Here is a 16,081-nt window from a genome sequence, read left to right on the forward strand (position 1 = left end):
GCATTTAGAGGCAGAGGCAGGTGACTCTCTGAATCCCATGCCAGACTGGTCTACATTGCAAATTTCAAGGCCATTCGGAGCTACATAATATAATTAATTAATTAAAAATTAGAGGCTTTCTCCTTTATTTTCTGGATAGTTTTTCATATTTGCTGATATGTTTAAGTTTCCTCAATGTATTTCATTTCTTCCTTGATTTAATGACATCTAACACTGTATACAAACAACAAATCACACAGCGAAAAAGAAACTCAAACTATTAACATGTAGAACAGGCCTGGGTGAGTGGGAATGGAATAAACGTGGACAGTGTGGATTTCACATAACTTAAATTCCATTGTATTATCCACACCCTCGACTGTGGCGAATTTAACCAGAGAGTGGGGGGGCTGAAATCGTGCAAAAATTGAGCCACAGATCACCATAATGAACTGAAGTGGGAGATAGGAATCCGCCCCCTGACTGACTCGGTTCCCGGCAGCCTGCCACAGTGAGGGCAGTGTGGGCAGTGAGGGCAGTGATCTCACTCTGCGATCAGCATCTGAGAATCTGTTAACCAAGCAGTAAGCCTATGGAGCAGCAATTATTTCCAACATTGAGGAAGATGCTGGTTGCACAGGAGTTATTGAAACACAGCAATATTTTTTCCTTCTGAAAAGAGCCTAAGAAGGAGCATTTTAAGGATGTGTTTGCCTGTACATTACTGTGGATGTGCTGTCTTTACAATGTAAGTTTCATGGAGTTTGGCTTTCCAATGTGTTGTACATGACTGGCAAATGACATGTGAGATAGCCATCCCATCCTAGAAAATGGCACATAATTCACTGTATGATGTTTATTTTCCAATAAAAGAAGTATACAGTCTCCCAGGGGAAAAATTCTTGTTGGAACTTGACTGTTTTGTACTCTTTTGACTGGTTATACCTTATGGGAACAGTGAATGAAACACTGAGAAAGATGCCAGACAGAATTTTGAGTGAAAACATATCAGGTTATTATATTGCCTTTGATAATAACTTAGGTAAAATGTCCAAAAGCAGAAGTAAATCTGTACCTGTAAGTCCTGCAACGCCTTGGGAAGTATTCATCAAAGAAGTAATTTCAGGAATTCACTACAAATTTTATAAGTATTGTACTGAGTCAAGTCACCTTGTGAGATTCATCCTCAACATCAATTAATCTGGGAATACAAGTCTGTCCCAATCACTTGTTAAAGTGTTTGTGAGACAGACACAAAGGGCTCAGTCAGTCACAGAAAGGCACTTTGCTCTAGCCCTTTACTTCCTACCAAATGCTGCTTCTGACAAACTAAGTGAAGATGCGTTTGTCAAAATGTAATTGGATATATTTGTATTGTCTCAGCAAAACACAGATGGAAACTTTAAGTGGATTCCTTTCCAGTGTCATTTGGAGTAGCTGACTAACCTACTAATCTATCATTCTGATGTCCTCTAGTGTCCCCCTTATATGTAGAGAACTGTAACCAAAATAACTTCTTCAGTAGTAATCAATAAAAGTGTGGAAGGTCCTGTCACTGCTCTCTTTAACCAATGTAAACACAGTGAATCGGGTCCCATTATCTTCTGTTTTGTGTGTTTTGTTTCTGACCAGCGTGTGTGGTCATATAGTGGTCACAACTGGAGTTACAACGCATTGCTGTAGTTGATGTGTTGCCTGAGTCATAATTCGTTTGGTTGACCTGATTTGACAAAAAGGAACATTCAGGTTCAATCTATGCTGGAAGCTCCTTTGAGTAAAGACGGCTAACCTTGTGGCGCCCTTACTTTCCCAGAAATTCTTGGCTCTTTTACAGAATCCACTCACATATCTTGGCTCTCTGGCTGGCCATCTTCCGATTCCTTCAGATTTCCCAAGACTACAACACTAAGAATGATTTCTATCACTGGCTTATCTACGGAGAATAGTCAAAAGAGGGAGTGTCTATGGCTGGTTAAAAAGTGTTTTCTTGGAGAAACTGAGCTTGCACCCAAAGACTATCGAAACAGCCTAGTGATCAGATGGTAATGGCAGCTTAGGGTGTTGTCTGGTTTACGTTATATTTTTTTTAAATCCATTCTACCTGAATTTTGTGACTCTTCCTTAGGAAAATCCATACATGATGTTGGCACCTGTGTTATTTATTCCAGCTCTCCAGGTATAATTTCAAATGCTGCTCTACAGTTAATCATTAGAAATTAATTGTATTTATTCATATTTAAGAGTAAGATTATGCTATTAAACAAAAATATAGATTTCTAGGAAACAGCCTGACTATTCTTCACCTTCAACAATTTGTTTATAAAGCATTCCCCTCACATTTAAAATCTAACTATAAAGTAAGTCTACAACAAAAGAGTAAAGCAGGATTTTGAACTGATGCTGAGCCCCAACTCACAAGCCTTTACCAGCTGAGTTCCATCCCAGGGTAGAAGCAGATGTCGAGGGAGACAGGCTTCAGTAAAGCTTGTGTAACTGGGAGAAACGAAGGCTATTGAAGCTCTTGGTGGGGTGAGTAGGTGCTGTTGGGGTGAGTGTACATCCCTGGCCAGGGTCAGGGTTCTGGGAATGCCTTATCTGCATTAGTGGAATTCCAGGTGATGCAGGACATGACCATACAAAGAAAAAGGAAGTTTAACCTGGCTACCAGGCTACATGGTGTCCTCCAAGGGGGCAAAAGTTGGGGTGCAGGGCTACATGCACAGGGACATGCAGGCTTGGGTCATGGGGGGGAGCAGTTCTACCCATGCCAATCCCTTAATGAGATTTTCGGGGTTTGGAATTTCAGCCCATGATGAAAAAAGAGAAAAAAATTGCCAAATTTTCCTCTCTACTCCAGACACATAGAGTGTAAATTGCATGAGCAATCACACACATCATACATAAAAATATTAAGTAGAGTAAGAACTTATTTGAAACATATTAAAAGCAAAACAATTTTGAAATATTTCTTTGACAATAAAAAATGCTATCTATCTGAAAATATCAGTGTGGTAAAAATTTGAAAATTGACAGAATAATTAACATACATTTTTTCAGTGAAAAGCCACTCAAAAAGTAAATCAAACAATATCAACATATCTTCATGTTAATAAATCTCTTCCTAACAAAATTGTGGGTTTGAAAACATGTTATAAAATCCTAGGAGAGGATGGTTACATCATAATGTGTTAAACTTGTTTTTAAAAGCTAACAATAACAATAGTATGTTTATTTTTAAGTACAAATTATTAGAATACGTCTAAATAACTTCCATAAAAATGTGAAGTGTTGTTACAAAATTGATTCAGTAAATAAAATTATGTAGCATACGTAAGGAAAAAATTAAAATACTTATTCTTTCCCCGTAGAGAATTCAAATCTTCATGATTGTTTCTGAAAAGGAAGATTGATAGTACATTTTAAACAAATCATTAGGTTTTCTTCCTTAGCTTTAAATTTTTACTTTTTATTATTTATTTTATTTGGGGGATTATTTATGGTTACTTACTTTCCCCCTTCACTTTCTTTCAGCTAAACCTTCCATATGCACATCCTTTTTTCTCTTTTGAATTCATGACCCCCTTTTCATTAGTTGTTACACGCGCGCACACACACACACAGATACACATATATGTAAATATAGCAAACTACATATTACTAAATACATAGATGAACCCTGCTCAATCTGTGTAATGCTACTTGTATGTATGTTTCCAGAGGTGACGTTTTGGTCCTGGATGATGGGATGTTTGCTACGCCCTTGGAAGATGGAGGATGAGGCTGTCAGTGAGGTAAGGGTCCCAGCTAGGCTACATGGGACCCTCTGTCAAAAGAGAAGCTGCAAGTGTCTCATGAAAATACATAAAGCAGTCAAAGAATTAGAAACAGAGAAACTAGGATGGGATGGTGAGGCCCTGCTGATGCAGCCAGTTCCCAACTGGGGACTTCCAGTGAGAGCACACTGTCGGTCCTCTCTCTGGGTGGATGTCAAGCTAACCTCTGCTGGAGACAGATGTTTTCACTTCTAATTGTTCTCAGAGGCAAGAGGCTCTTAGTACCCTCTCTGTAGCTCACCTTTTTCCTTGTGGCAGGGTTAGAGAGAAGCCTGCCGCCATAATGGGAGTGAGTTTCTCAGGATGCTTGAGATAATCATGCTTACAGGGAAAGCAAGGGAGCCCGTCCTTAGTTCTCGGTGTCAGCTTTCAACCAACGTGAATAGGACATGAAGATTTACCAATAATGTGTATGACAGCTAGGATATGTTGAGATTTGCTGTACTTTTCAGAGACTACATGTACATTACACAGAGTTAACTAAAGATTACTCCCAGGAAAATTGATTTGGAACATTCTAATCATCAAAATGACAAGTATTGGAATAGCACATATATGCCATTTAGCCAAACTACAGGTACTAATATTTTATAGCAGATCGTAAATTTGTAATAAATATATAGAATATTTTTATCTAAGGAAATAAGAATTTTAAAACATTATTAAATAAAAGATTATAGCTCCCTAAGAACAGGAATGCTTTCTTTCTAGGTTACATGTAAATCCTCAATAGGATCTGTAGCATTTAGTAAGTGCCAAGGCCCAACAAATGGCTCAGTGCCTAAATGCCTGCTGCCAAGCTTGGCTAGGGAATCTGATCCTCAGGGGCCGACACAGTGAAAGTAGGAAACCATGCCCATCAATTATTCTCTGACCTCCAAGTGCATGCCATGGTATACTTGCCACATTCCTGAACTACATGAATAACTGCAAATAAGGTGTGTTTTTTTAAGTGATTTTTTTCAGCGTTTTTATAAGTATTTTAAACAGTTCTCAGAAAAAAAATTTTTCTCTAGAGAGAACAAATAAAAATAAGGGCTGAAGACACAGCTCAGTTGATAGAGTACTTATCCAGCATGCATGAGGCTCAGGGCTCAGTCCTCAGCACTACATAAAATGAACGTGGTTCACATTCCTATAATCCTAGTTTTGAGATGGAGGCAGGAAGACTGGAAGGTTCAAGTCTATCCTTGACAGTGGTGGCACACATCTTTAATTCCAGCAATCTAGAGGCAGAGACAGGTAGATCTCTTAGTTCAAGACCAGCCTGGCCTACAATGTGAGTTCCAGGACAGCCAGAGCTACACAGAAAAACCCTTTCTTGAGGGAAAAAAAAAAAAAAGTAACAAACAGGACTTAAATTCAAGTGAGCATCTTCTGTGTATCTCCCAAGTCCCCGAGGGACCCTGCACATTAAGGACTTCATCTGCTGACTTGCAGGTGTGCTATGCTTCACCCTGCTTCTCCACCTTCCTATCATATAGCAGAGACCTTCAGCACACCAAATTCATGCTCGAAGCTGGGCAAGTCCTGCCCTTAGCCCCTCCATCGATGTCCACACTGAGCATTGCAGCACTTATAGAAGGTAGTCATTGGCTCGTCTGCAGAACGGGTCTGAAGCTGCATCAAGTAGGCACGAGGGTGTTCACATTTTGGACATGGCTCTGTAGTAGAATCCACATTCTCCCAGGCAGCTGCTCCACCCAGTACATCATCCACTTCTTTTAGCTTTGGATACTTTCGGTTCGTTACCTTGCGTGTGATGTTATGGACATACGGGCAGGTGTTGCAGGCGAAGCGATGGCAGCGCTGCCCATTCCTCCACAATCAGCTCGTTCCCGCAGCCCGGGCTGAAAAGCAACATCGCTCCAGCTTCACCACTCGGTTCTTCCCGTCTCAAGATGTGTTTTTTTTTGTTGTTGTTGTTCTTGTTTTGTTTTGCTTTGTTTTTTTCAGTAAGTAGTGATAAATTCCTTTCTAATGTCCATGACCTCACGAGAACCAAGAAGCTTTCAATGTTTTCAGTAGCAGACAGGAGTTCCTTTCTGATAAATGGGTCTTAAATCCAATCAGCTATTGGTTACCTAGGGCATTTGATTTCCTCGTCTGCGCCTCTAAGGAGGTCTTGATATGGTGGTCATTGTTGTGCCCCACAATGCGGTGAACAGGTTGTAGGGAGTCCAGGCTGAAAAGACATGTGTGTATCACCTTTCCTGCATCTGTGCCACCTGGAGCGGCCTGTGAGAGGGGAGAGAAGATTACAAAGACACTGCCAGAAAGTTGGCAGTGAAACAATCTGTCCTAGAAATGGATCATAAGCAAGAACATAGCAATAGCAACATCGATGTGCTTATTAAACTGGAAAGGGAAGAAATTTGGGGGCCCCATTCTTAGACAAAGAACAATAGGCAATTAATTATTGCTGGAAGAAGGAAAATTAACCTTTCCCTATGAGTCTCCTTATAAGTGCAGAGTGTAGAATGACCGACCTTGGGACCCTATACACACAGAAAACAAAAATGGACTCAGCAAACTGTACCTGTGTGCACGTGTATACATAACACACAATAATAATTAAAGTAAGACAGGTCATCAACTTGAGTGTGGGAACATGGCAGGGTTTGGAGAAAGTTAAGGTATGGGTAATGATATAATTCTATTTCAATTAAGACAATATAAAAATAAAGTGTTAAGAAAATAGGACTATAGACACATGCGTAAGGTAAAAAGAGCTATTGATTGCAAGAGGGTTCTACATGAGATTTAGCACACATTTGGTGATTTCAATATTGTTTTTTTTTCCTTATCAGTTACATTTTATTAACTCTGTATCCCAGCTGTATCCTGATCCCTCATTCCCTCCCAATCCCACCCTCGCTTCCTCATCTCCACCCTGCCCCTTTCCAAGTCCACTGATGGGGGGACCTCCTCCCCATTCATCTGATCCTGTTTTATTATGTATCTTTAAGACTGGCTGCAAAGTCCTCCTCTGTGGCCTAACAGGACTGCTCCTCCCTTGGGGGGTGGGGAGGTCAAAGAGCCAGCCATTGAGTTCCTGTTAGAAATAGTCCTTGTTCCCCTTACTATGAGAAACCAATTGGTTACTGAGCTACCACGGGCTACATCTGAGCAGAGGTTCTAGGTTATATCCATACATGGTCCTTGGTTCAATGTCAGTCTCAGAAAAGACCTTGTGCCCAGATATATTTGGCCCTTGTGGCGCTCCCATCCTTTCCCCATCATACTAACTCCCCTTCTTTCATATGATTCCCTGTACTCTGCCAAAGGTTTGGTTATGAGTCTTTGTATCTGCTTTGAAAACACTGCTAGTTAGAGTCTTTCAAATGCCTTCAGTAGACTCCTGTCATGACAGAGGACTAATATCCAGTATATACAAAGAACTAAAGAAGCTGAAAAGCAGCAAACCAAGTAATCCAATTAAAAAATGGGGAACAGAGCTAAACAGAATTCTTGACAGAGGAATATCGAATGGCAGAGAAACACTTAAAGAAATGTTCAATCTCATTAGCCATCAGGGAAATGCAAATCAAAACGACCCTGAGATTTCACCTCACACCCATCAGAATGGCCAAGATGAAAAACTCAAGGGACAACACATGCTGGAGAGGTTGTGGAGAAAGGGGAACCCTCCTCCACTGCTGGTGGGAATGTAAACTGGTACAACCACTTTGGAAATCTATCTGGCGCTTTCTCAGACAATTAGGAATAGTGCTTCCTCAAGACCCAGCTATACCACTGCTAGGTATATACCCAAACTTTGCTCAAGTACACAAAAGGGATACTTGCTCAACCATGTTTATAGCAGCTTTATTTGTAATAGCCAGACCTGGAAACAACCCAGATGTCCATCAACGGAGGAATGGATACAGAAATTGTGGTATTTTTACACAATGGAATGCTACTCAGCAATCAAAAAGGAGGAAATCATGAAATTTGCAGGCAAATGGTGGGATCTAGAAAAGATCATTCTGAGTGAAATATCTCAGAAGGAGAAAGACAAACACAGTATATACTCACTTATATAGACCTATAAGATATGATAAACATAATGAAATATATACACCTAAAAAAGATAATCAAGAAAGCGGACATGGGGTAAGATGATCAATCCTCGTTTAGAAAGACAGATGGGATGTGAATTGAACGTATGACAGGAGTCTACTGAGCGCATTTGAAAGACTCTAACTAGCAGTGTTTTCAATATTGTTTAACATGTGTTTTTATCATATTGTTATGGAAAGGGAAACTGTTAACCTGCTAGTTCCTGCAAACTGATGTTGCACAATCATCCTCTACAGCAGAAACCTGCAAACATTCACTCTGAATAATCCTGTTTGACAATTCAATGTGAATCAGTATTCTCTTCTGTTTACTTTAAATACACATTTCTGAGCCAGGTTCGGCATTTGGGCATTCTCTGCTTGTGTTTTGTGTTTGAATTTTCTCCTGATTGCTGAGATTATTCCTTTCTACTTTAAAGATGACACTGATTAGGAAGATTACTCTAACTCAGTAAAGTCCCCCAAGGCAGAAATGATGGTTCTTTCAGGAGATTGTTGGAAGTCTGCTGGCTATTAATGCTAAACCGGTGGAACAAGTATGAGTGAATCTATGGCCTGGAGGGATAATGAAATCCTGAGTAGTAAATAAATGGTGACCTCTTTACACCTTTTCCCGAGCCAATTATACTGTGCTGACATTCTGAGGCCAAGCGTATATTGTGATGATAATAGCCGCAATGATTCCCTTAGTACTCACTGGCCCAGCAGTCTACAAGTATCTAACTGCTTCCTGTCTGCAGACACATTTCTATGAGTCAGCAATGAACTGAGGAACAGGAGAAGATTCCTCCTTTCAAGACAATTCTGTCCCAATAGGTGAATGCATTAACATATCCACACGGCTGTTACTTTAATGATGAAAATAACAGAGAACCAAGTTTGAAGGTGTAGCTTTAAAACTTGCAACTGCCTTAGCTGAAGTGGTGCTAAAGAACTCTGCAAATAGGCAACATTGGGCTAAAGGCAAAAATATGTTCTATAGGAAAAACACTTCAGGAAGATTAAATAATTAGAGATCTGAAATATCAATGAAGTTGCTGTAGGGAAGCAAGATAATTCTATGTAAAATCATGATATAATTCAGTAGATTTTCTAAGCATAGGTAATGGAAGTCATGGTAGGAAGAATTACTGAGACAGTAACAGGCATTTGTTGTTTTCTTGTTTGTTTATTTGTTTGCTTGTTTGCCTTCTGTTTTGAGATAGGGTTTTTCTTTGAAGCCTTGGCTGTCCTGGACTCCTTTGTAGAGCAGGCTGGCCCAGAACTAACAGAGATCAGCCTCCTTCTGCCTCCGTGTCTGGGATTACAGGTGTGCCCCACCACAGCCAGCTGTAACAGGGGCATTGTAAGCACAAGAGTAATAGGCAAGTATTATAAGATTTACACAAATTATTCTGAACTCTGGGTTGGAAACAGATTCTAACCCATCAGAAGGGAGTAACAGGGACTGTGAAGCAGGCTGTTTCCATGACCTAAAGAACTCTTGTAGTCTAAACAGGTAGTGGAAAACAGAAAAAAAAACAAAACAAAACACTAACACCATATTTCTCAAACATTGGCAGATTAACTGTAGGAAATTTCATTAACAGAGGAATCAAGCATGTACGCAGGAGGCTAGAGGATAAATGATGAATACCTGGGTTCACACATTGAAGCTTGAGGATGGAGACTTTGAATGGTGATAATAAACATATGGAATGTAATATAAGAAGCAATAGAAAAATATGAATTCCAGAGGCGTGAAGACACTGTGAGAGCAGGGATGTGATCCAGTACAGAGATGAAGACTAGGAACCTGAAGCTGAATATCTGAACATAGCCAGATGCTTAAATTTTTTTTTTTCAGATGCTTAAATTTTGTAAACGAAAACAGGAGTTATTTTATTTGATCTCTTCTGTGTCATCAGCTGAAAGCTGAACACTGGGTGGGATCAGTGAATTAGTGGTTCTGTTGATATGTAAATGGGAAGTTACTGTGGCTAACACATGAAAACAGTAGCATACAATTTAAGATCAAGGTGGCCAAGTCAGTGTGGTAGATAGGGGTGTTGAATTAATTGAATTAATAAGTAACCAGGTGAAGCCGCAGGTGTCAGGAACCAAAAGGTCAAGCTGACAGGGGATTCTCCTTATAATCCTTATGTTTTAAGTATGAACACAGGAATGAAATCAAGAAAACAGAACATGAAAGGCAACAAACAAATGACGGATTTGATAGATTGTGATTAAGAGAAAGCGGGTTTATTGTATGTCTTCTCTGTGATCATTTTTACGTTTTTATGCATGTGGGTACTTTGACTGCAGTTGTGCGCAAATGCCACTTGCATGCCTGATCCCACAGAGGCCAGAGGGCGTCAGACACCATGGGAGTGGAGTGGCAGATGGCAGTTTGCTTTCACTTGGATGCAGAGGCTGAACCTGGGTCTGATCTGGATTGCTAGGTTATCTCTCCAACCTACATACTGCATGTGTCCCTAAAGTAGCAAAGTCTGGAAATAACAGGGTGAGGGCAAGGTTTGCAAACAGTGATGGATGACACTTACCTGTAAGGGTTTTTTTTTTTTGTTGTTGTTGTTATTTTAAACAATTTTTAAATTTAAATAGATTTTAATCATGTTATTCACCTCCCCCAAGTCTGTCCAGATCATCTTCCCTTCCCTATCCATTCAACCATAAGTTTTTCCTTAAAATTCCCCCAAAACCCAATCCAACAACCAATCCAAAATGAAAAACTGATAATCTAACCACAGTTAAAAAGAAAACAAACAAAAACCCACCACTACCAACAACAAAATACTAAACTGTAACCAAATAAATACACACACATAGACACACACACACACCAAAAAATGTTTTGTACCCTTTATGTGTTAGCCACCCAATCCCGAACATAAGGATTGTCCTGGAATAGATGTACCCAGTTTCATACTATTGATGAAACCTGATTTTCCCTCTCCCAGCAGGCGTAAGTCACAGTTCAGTTGATAACATTATCCCACTGGCCAGGTATTCATTCACTCACTCACTCACTCACTCATTTATTCATTAAAAATGTAACAAAATAAACTATAATAAGATAAACAAAAAACAATTACTTCACAATTTGACAAGACAAAACAACAGAAGGAAAAGAGTCCAAGAGAAGGCACAGGAAACAGAGATCCACTCATTCTCACGTTTAGCAAGTCCCATAAGAACACGAAACTGTAACCCAAAATATATATGCAGAGGACCTGATGGGATAGCATCAGACCTGTGCATGCTGCGTCTGTCTCTGTGAGTTCCTAGAGTACCTCTTAATGACCATTCTCCAAATGCCTATGCTACATGCATGAAGTAACCAAGGATCAACCGAGCACTGGTTAAAAGAGAGGGAAGAGGTCACAAATTAAATACAGTTTTGAAGACTTAAGAGTAATTTTGAAAACTTCATAACAGCTCTTCCTAGCAAAAGTGAGGATGAACTTGAAATCTTAAAAAAGGTGTGGGGGTGGGGTAGTTAGTGTGGTCCCCTGATTTTCTCCGTGGGGCAGGTACTGACTATGAATTTTAAATGGAACTTCCAGTTCCCACCAACTGACATTATTTCATCTCAATACTAGCCACATAGAGACTCAAGTATGTATGCTTAAGTAATGAAAGAGGGAAGTAGTAGTAGCTGCAGAGAAGCAGGCACACTCAGAGATCTCAGAAGTTCCTTCCAGAGGCTCTGCTTGGGTGAAGATGGTGTAACGTCAGAAAATAATTTCAGGACTGCTCAGTAAGAAGCAGAACTGAAGGTTATTAAAATGAAATATTAACAAATATTTAAACATAGGAATTAAGGGTAGAAAATGGCACGTAAGAGAAGGGTAAGAACACACCTACGTGTTAGTGTGGACTTCTCCAGACAGTCTCTCGAGCGTCTTAGTGGAGGCCATAGACATGATTTTCATGGATCCCAAGTTATACTTCAAAACGTCACTACAGACTAGTTTCTCCTTTTAAAGTTTCTTCTGTTTTGTTAAATGGGGTTGTCCAGTGTCTTCAGGGGTGACATGGACAGGATTGCCACCTTGGAGATCATCAAACCATGGGTCACAGTGGTGTTAAGTCATGTTTTTCCTTTAATGAAGCTCCGTGTGAGATTTCTAAAAAAAATATAGAAGGTTCACAGCTGGGAAGGGCAAAGGCCATAGATGGGTAATATCTTAGGCATGATTTATTGGTCTTTTCAGCGTCATTATTTATAGTTTCTTGACATAAAAAACAAACAAACAAACAAACAAACAAAAAACAGTGTTACTATACCGCAGTCTTCACAGAGATGTTAAGTGTGTTGAAATTCTTGACTCTCAGGTAGAGATTGTAACCAGATTCTGGAGTTATGTCCTCCTCTCCATTCACATGTCTCTTTAGTTACTCCTGTTTCTTAGCCCTGCCTCAGAAATGACGCTGAACCGTGCTGATATTGTCAGTGAGGAGTAGTGTGGTATTTATAAAGCATGCTAAGAAACCTGCTATGCAGTTTGCTTGAGCACATCTGAAGAAGGATAGATTGCAACATGCTACTGATAACAAATGTATGTGTGTGTTGGGTGGTGATGGGGGTATGTGTTTTCATTAGACTGAAAAGTTGACATAAGAAAATCAGTGAATACGCATTAAACTCGAGTGGCTATCACAAGGCTAAATTATTAGTAAATTATTACTAAATTATTTAGACCGACTATTCCTATCTGGAAAGCTGGGATTTTGAGATCTGTGTTTTAGCATTGTGTTGTGAATTAAAACACAAGGTAGGGAAAGCTTCTAATTACATGTCTACCAAGTAGAAACCCTAAGTAATTAAATGTAGCTGATTGTACTCTGTTATCTCCTGATAGGGCTGCACTTAGAGAAATAAGCCCATGAATATTGAACCTAAGATCTCTGCTTTTATTCTTCAATGTCGAAGTTGTGGTTTTCTTGTCCTAATGTATCCTAAAATGAAAATGGGCCAGATTTTTCTTCCAAAAATAAGTTCCACGCATGGTTAAAATTCAGCTCCATCTTTAAATAAAATCCTGTATTCATGAAGGTGCAAAAGCTTTCTATCAGTGAACCATGTATTTTCAGCACAAAGAAGAAGCAAGTGCCATAAACCACACAAGGGAACAGACAGATAGAAGAAATCCTAGGTCCTATGAGGGATAAAGAATGGATGAGTATGCAGCATGTTATAAATGGGCTGTAGAACCCTAACGAAGCAGACTGTCAAAAGAGCTAAGGGACAGTTAGCATTCGGAGCTGACTGCAGGTGGGCAGTGTAAACACGTCATATCTGGAGGAGTCTGCTCTGGAAAGACTAAGGCAGCTTTGGGCAAATGACTCCATAAATTCTCAAAGCCAAATCAATTCATGATTTTCAACAGCATTCGAGTCTTCAGAAAAAAAAAATGACATAAAAGGAATTCTTTCAATGAATATATTTATATTTCAAAAATAGGCAGAAAGGCATTAGTTGTGTGCTTAAATCAGTAATAAACCCCAACTCTCTTCAGCATGGAAAATAATGATGTTCATTTTAATTCTCTGCAGTGGGTCCCCTAGTCAACATCTTATGTGGCAGTAAGACTAAGGAAAAAGACCTGGTCAAACACAGTCTGTACCAGTTGCCTATCACTGCATGACAAAAGGATACCCTAACGGTGTTGGTGTAAAACAAGAATCACGTTCTTTTGTCCAAGGGTTTTCTGAACCAGTTTCTGCTTGCAATACTGGAGATATCATATTGTGTATTCAAAATTCTAGACAGTAATACACAAAAGCTGATGACTCAGTGAAGGTGGGAGACAGGAATTATCCAAAAGCATGTGTACATCTGAAGGTTGTTTACCAGTAGCCAGACCATAACTTCCTGTGATTCTCTGCTCCTTCACAGGTTGTGAGGTATCCACATATGTATGAAGCCAAGGCCAAAACACATTCTGTGACCCCAATAAAGAAATCACAAGGCATCACCTGAACTGTAATTTCAGGAAATTGTAAATTCAAGATGGCAGGCACAGAAACAGCTATCACTGGCAATATTGGCATATCACTGTAAGAAGTAAATGAGGCTGTTTCTTTTTTTTTTAATTCTGTTTTTAGCTTTTTAATTTCTTTATTTATTACAATTTATTCACTTTGTATCCCATCTGTAGCCCCCTCTCCCGGCCCCTCCCAATCCTGCCCTCCCTTCCTCTTCTCCTCCCCTGCCCCTGCCCCAGTCTACTGATCAAGGTGCACTTCCACCCCTTTCATCTGACCCTAGCCTATCAGGTCTCATCAGGACTGGCTGCATTGTATTCCTCTGTGGCCTGGTAAGGCTGCTCACCCCTTAGGCAGAGGTGATCAAAGAGCTAGCCACTGAGTTCATGTCAGAGACAGTCCCTGTTCCCCTTATTAGGAAATCCACTTGGATACTGAGCTGCCATGGGCTACATCTGAGCAGGGGTTCTAGGTATATCCATGAATGGTACTTGGTTGGAGTATCAGTCTCATGAAAAGACCCCTCAGCCCACATTTTGTTGTTGTTGTTGTTCTGTTGTTCTCCTTGTGGAGCTCCTGTCCCCTCCAGGTCTTTCTACCTCCCCCTTTTCATAAGATACCCTGCACTCTGCCCAAAGTTGGTTATGAGTCTCACCATCTGCTTTGATACACTGCTGGGTAAAGTCTTTCAGAGAGCCTCTATTGTAGGCTCCTGTCCTGTTCCCTGTTTTCTCCCTCTTCTGATGTCCATCTGTTTGCCTTTCTGAGTGAGGATTGCTTATCTTACCAAGGGTCCTCCTTCTTGCTTAGCTTCTTTAGGTGTACAGATTTTAGTATGTTTATCCCATATTATATGTCTAATATTCACTTTTTAAGTGAGTATATACTATGTGTGTCTTTCTGCTTCTGGGATACCTCACTCAAGATGATCTTTTCTAGTCCCCACCATTTGCCAGAAAATGTCATGATGTCCTTGTTTTTAATTGCTGAGTAGTATTCCATTGTGTAAATGTAGCACAATTTCTGTGTCCATTCCTCAGTTGAGGGACATCTAGTTTATTTCCAGATTCTGGCTATTACGAATAAAGCTGTTACGAACATGTTTGAGCAAATGTCCTTGTTGTATACTGGAGCATAAATTTGTATATATGCCTAGGAGTGGTATAATTGGATACTAATTGTCTGAGAAACCATCAGATTGATTTCCAAAGCTATTGTGGCTCAGCCATTAAAGGCTAGGCTCACAACCAAAAATATAAGAGAACATTTCTTAAAATGTATTTTGTTAAGTAGGATGATGGTTACTATCCTTTTTGGTGAGGCGTGTTGTGGGAAGAAATGAGTATATGCATTTCTCAGTTACATGTTCTCTTTCATTATTGAATATATTTGACGTTTTAGCAGTAATGGACCATGCTTACATTTTCATTGTTTTAAATTTAAATATAGTTATATCATTCCTCCCATGTCTTTCTCTATGCCCAAGGCCATCTATGCCCTGCAACTTGCTCCCTCTCAAATTTATGGCTTCATTTCTTTAATTGTTATTGTTATTTTCTCCCCCCCACTCTCTCTCTCTCTCATGCTCTCTTTCTCACACAAACACACACATGCACACACATAAATATATAAATTCAACTTCTCAGTCACTAAAGTAACTTTAGTGTTACTTGTATGTTTGTGGCTTCAGGGCTGACCAATTGTAATTAGTTAACCAATTAGAAGATTCATCTTTGAGGAATACCATGTCTCCTACGCTTGGTAGTCCTTGTTTGCCTGTAGTTCTTCCATGGACCCTCATAAGATTTTCTTCTTTCCCTTTAGCATGAACACTGGTATCATACTTGTTAGGTTCTGTTTAGGCAACCATGCTCCTGAGGTACCATGGGTAAAGTTTATTTGTCATTTCTAGGAAAAATTACCTCAGGCTGGACTTCCTGGTCCTCTGGCTTCTAGCATCTATCTGTCTTCTCTTCCTTGATTTCCTTGAACCTTAGTTTCAAGAGTTGTTTTGCAGATGCATCCGTTGGGTCTGAATATACAACAATCAGTTTTTCTCCTCAATTTGACCTGTTGTGGTTTTCTATAACAGTCTTCGTCTGTTGCAAAGAGAGTTTATTTGATGAGTCCTCCTTTGTTCTTGTACTATATACTATGAGACACATTGTTACTGAGTTGATATAGCTAGTCTTGAAT

General features: G+C 39.7%; 1 pseudogene; it reads right to left on the reverse strand.

The window, feature by feature from the left end:
* Positions 1-5,317: 5,317 nt before the first annotated feature.
* On the reverse strand, positions 5,318-5,676 carry LOC129678952 (DNA-directed RNA polymerase III subunit RPC10-like; annotated as a pseudogene).
* Positions 5,677-16,081: the final 10,405 nt, after the last annotated feature.

The sequence above is a fragment of the Psammomys obesus genome, unplaced genomic scaffold (assembly GCF_907164565.1).
Source record: "Psammomys obesus unplaced genomic scaffold, mPsaObe1.curated_primary_1811, whole genome shotgun sequence".
NCBI classification, from domain to species: Eukaryota; Metazoa; Chordata; class Mammalia; order Rodentia; family Muridae; genus Psammomys; species Psammomys obesus.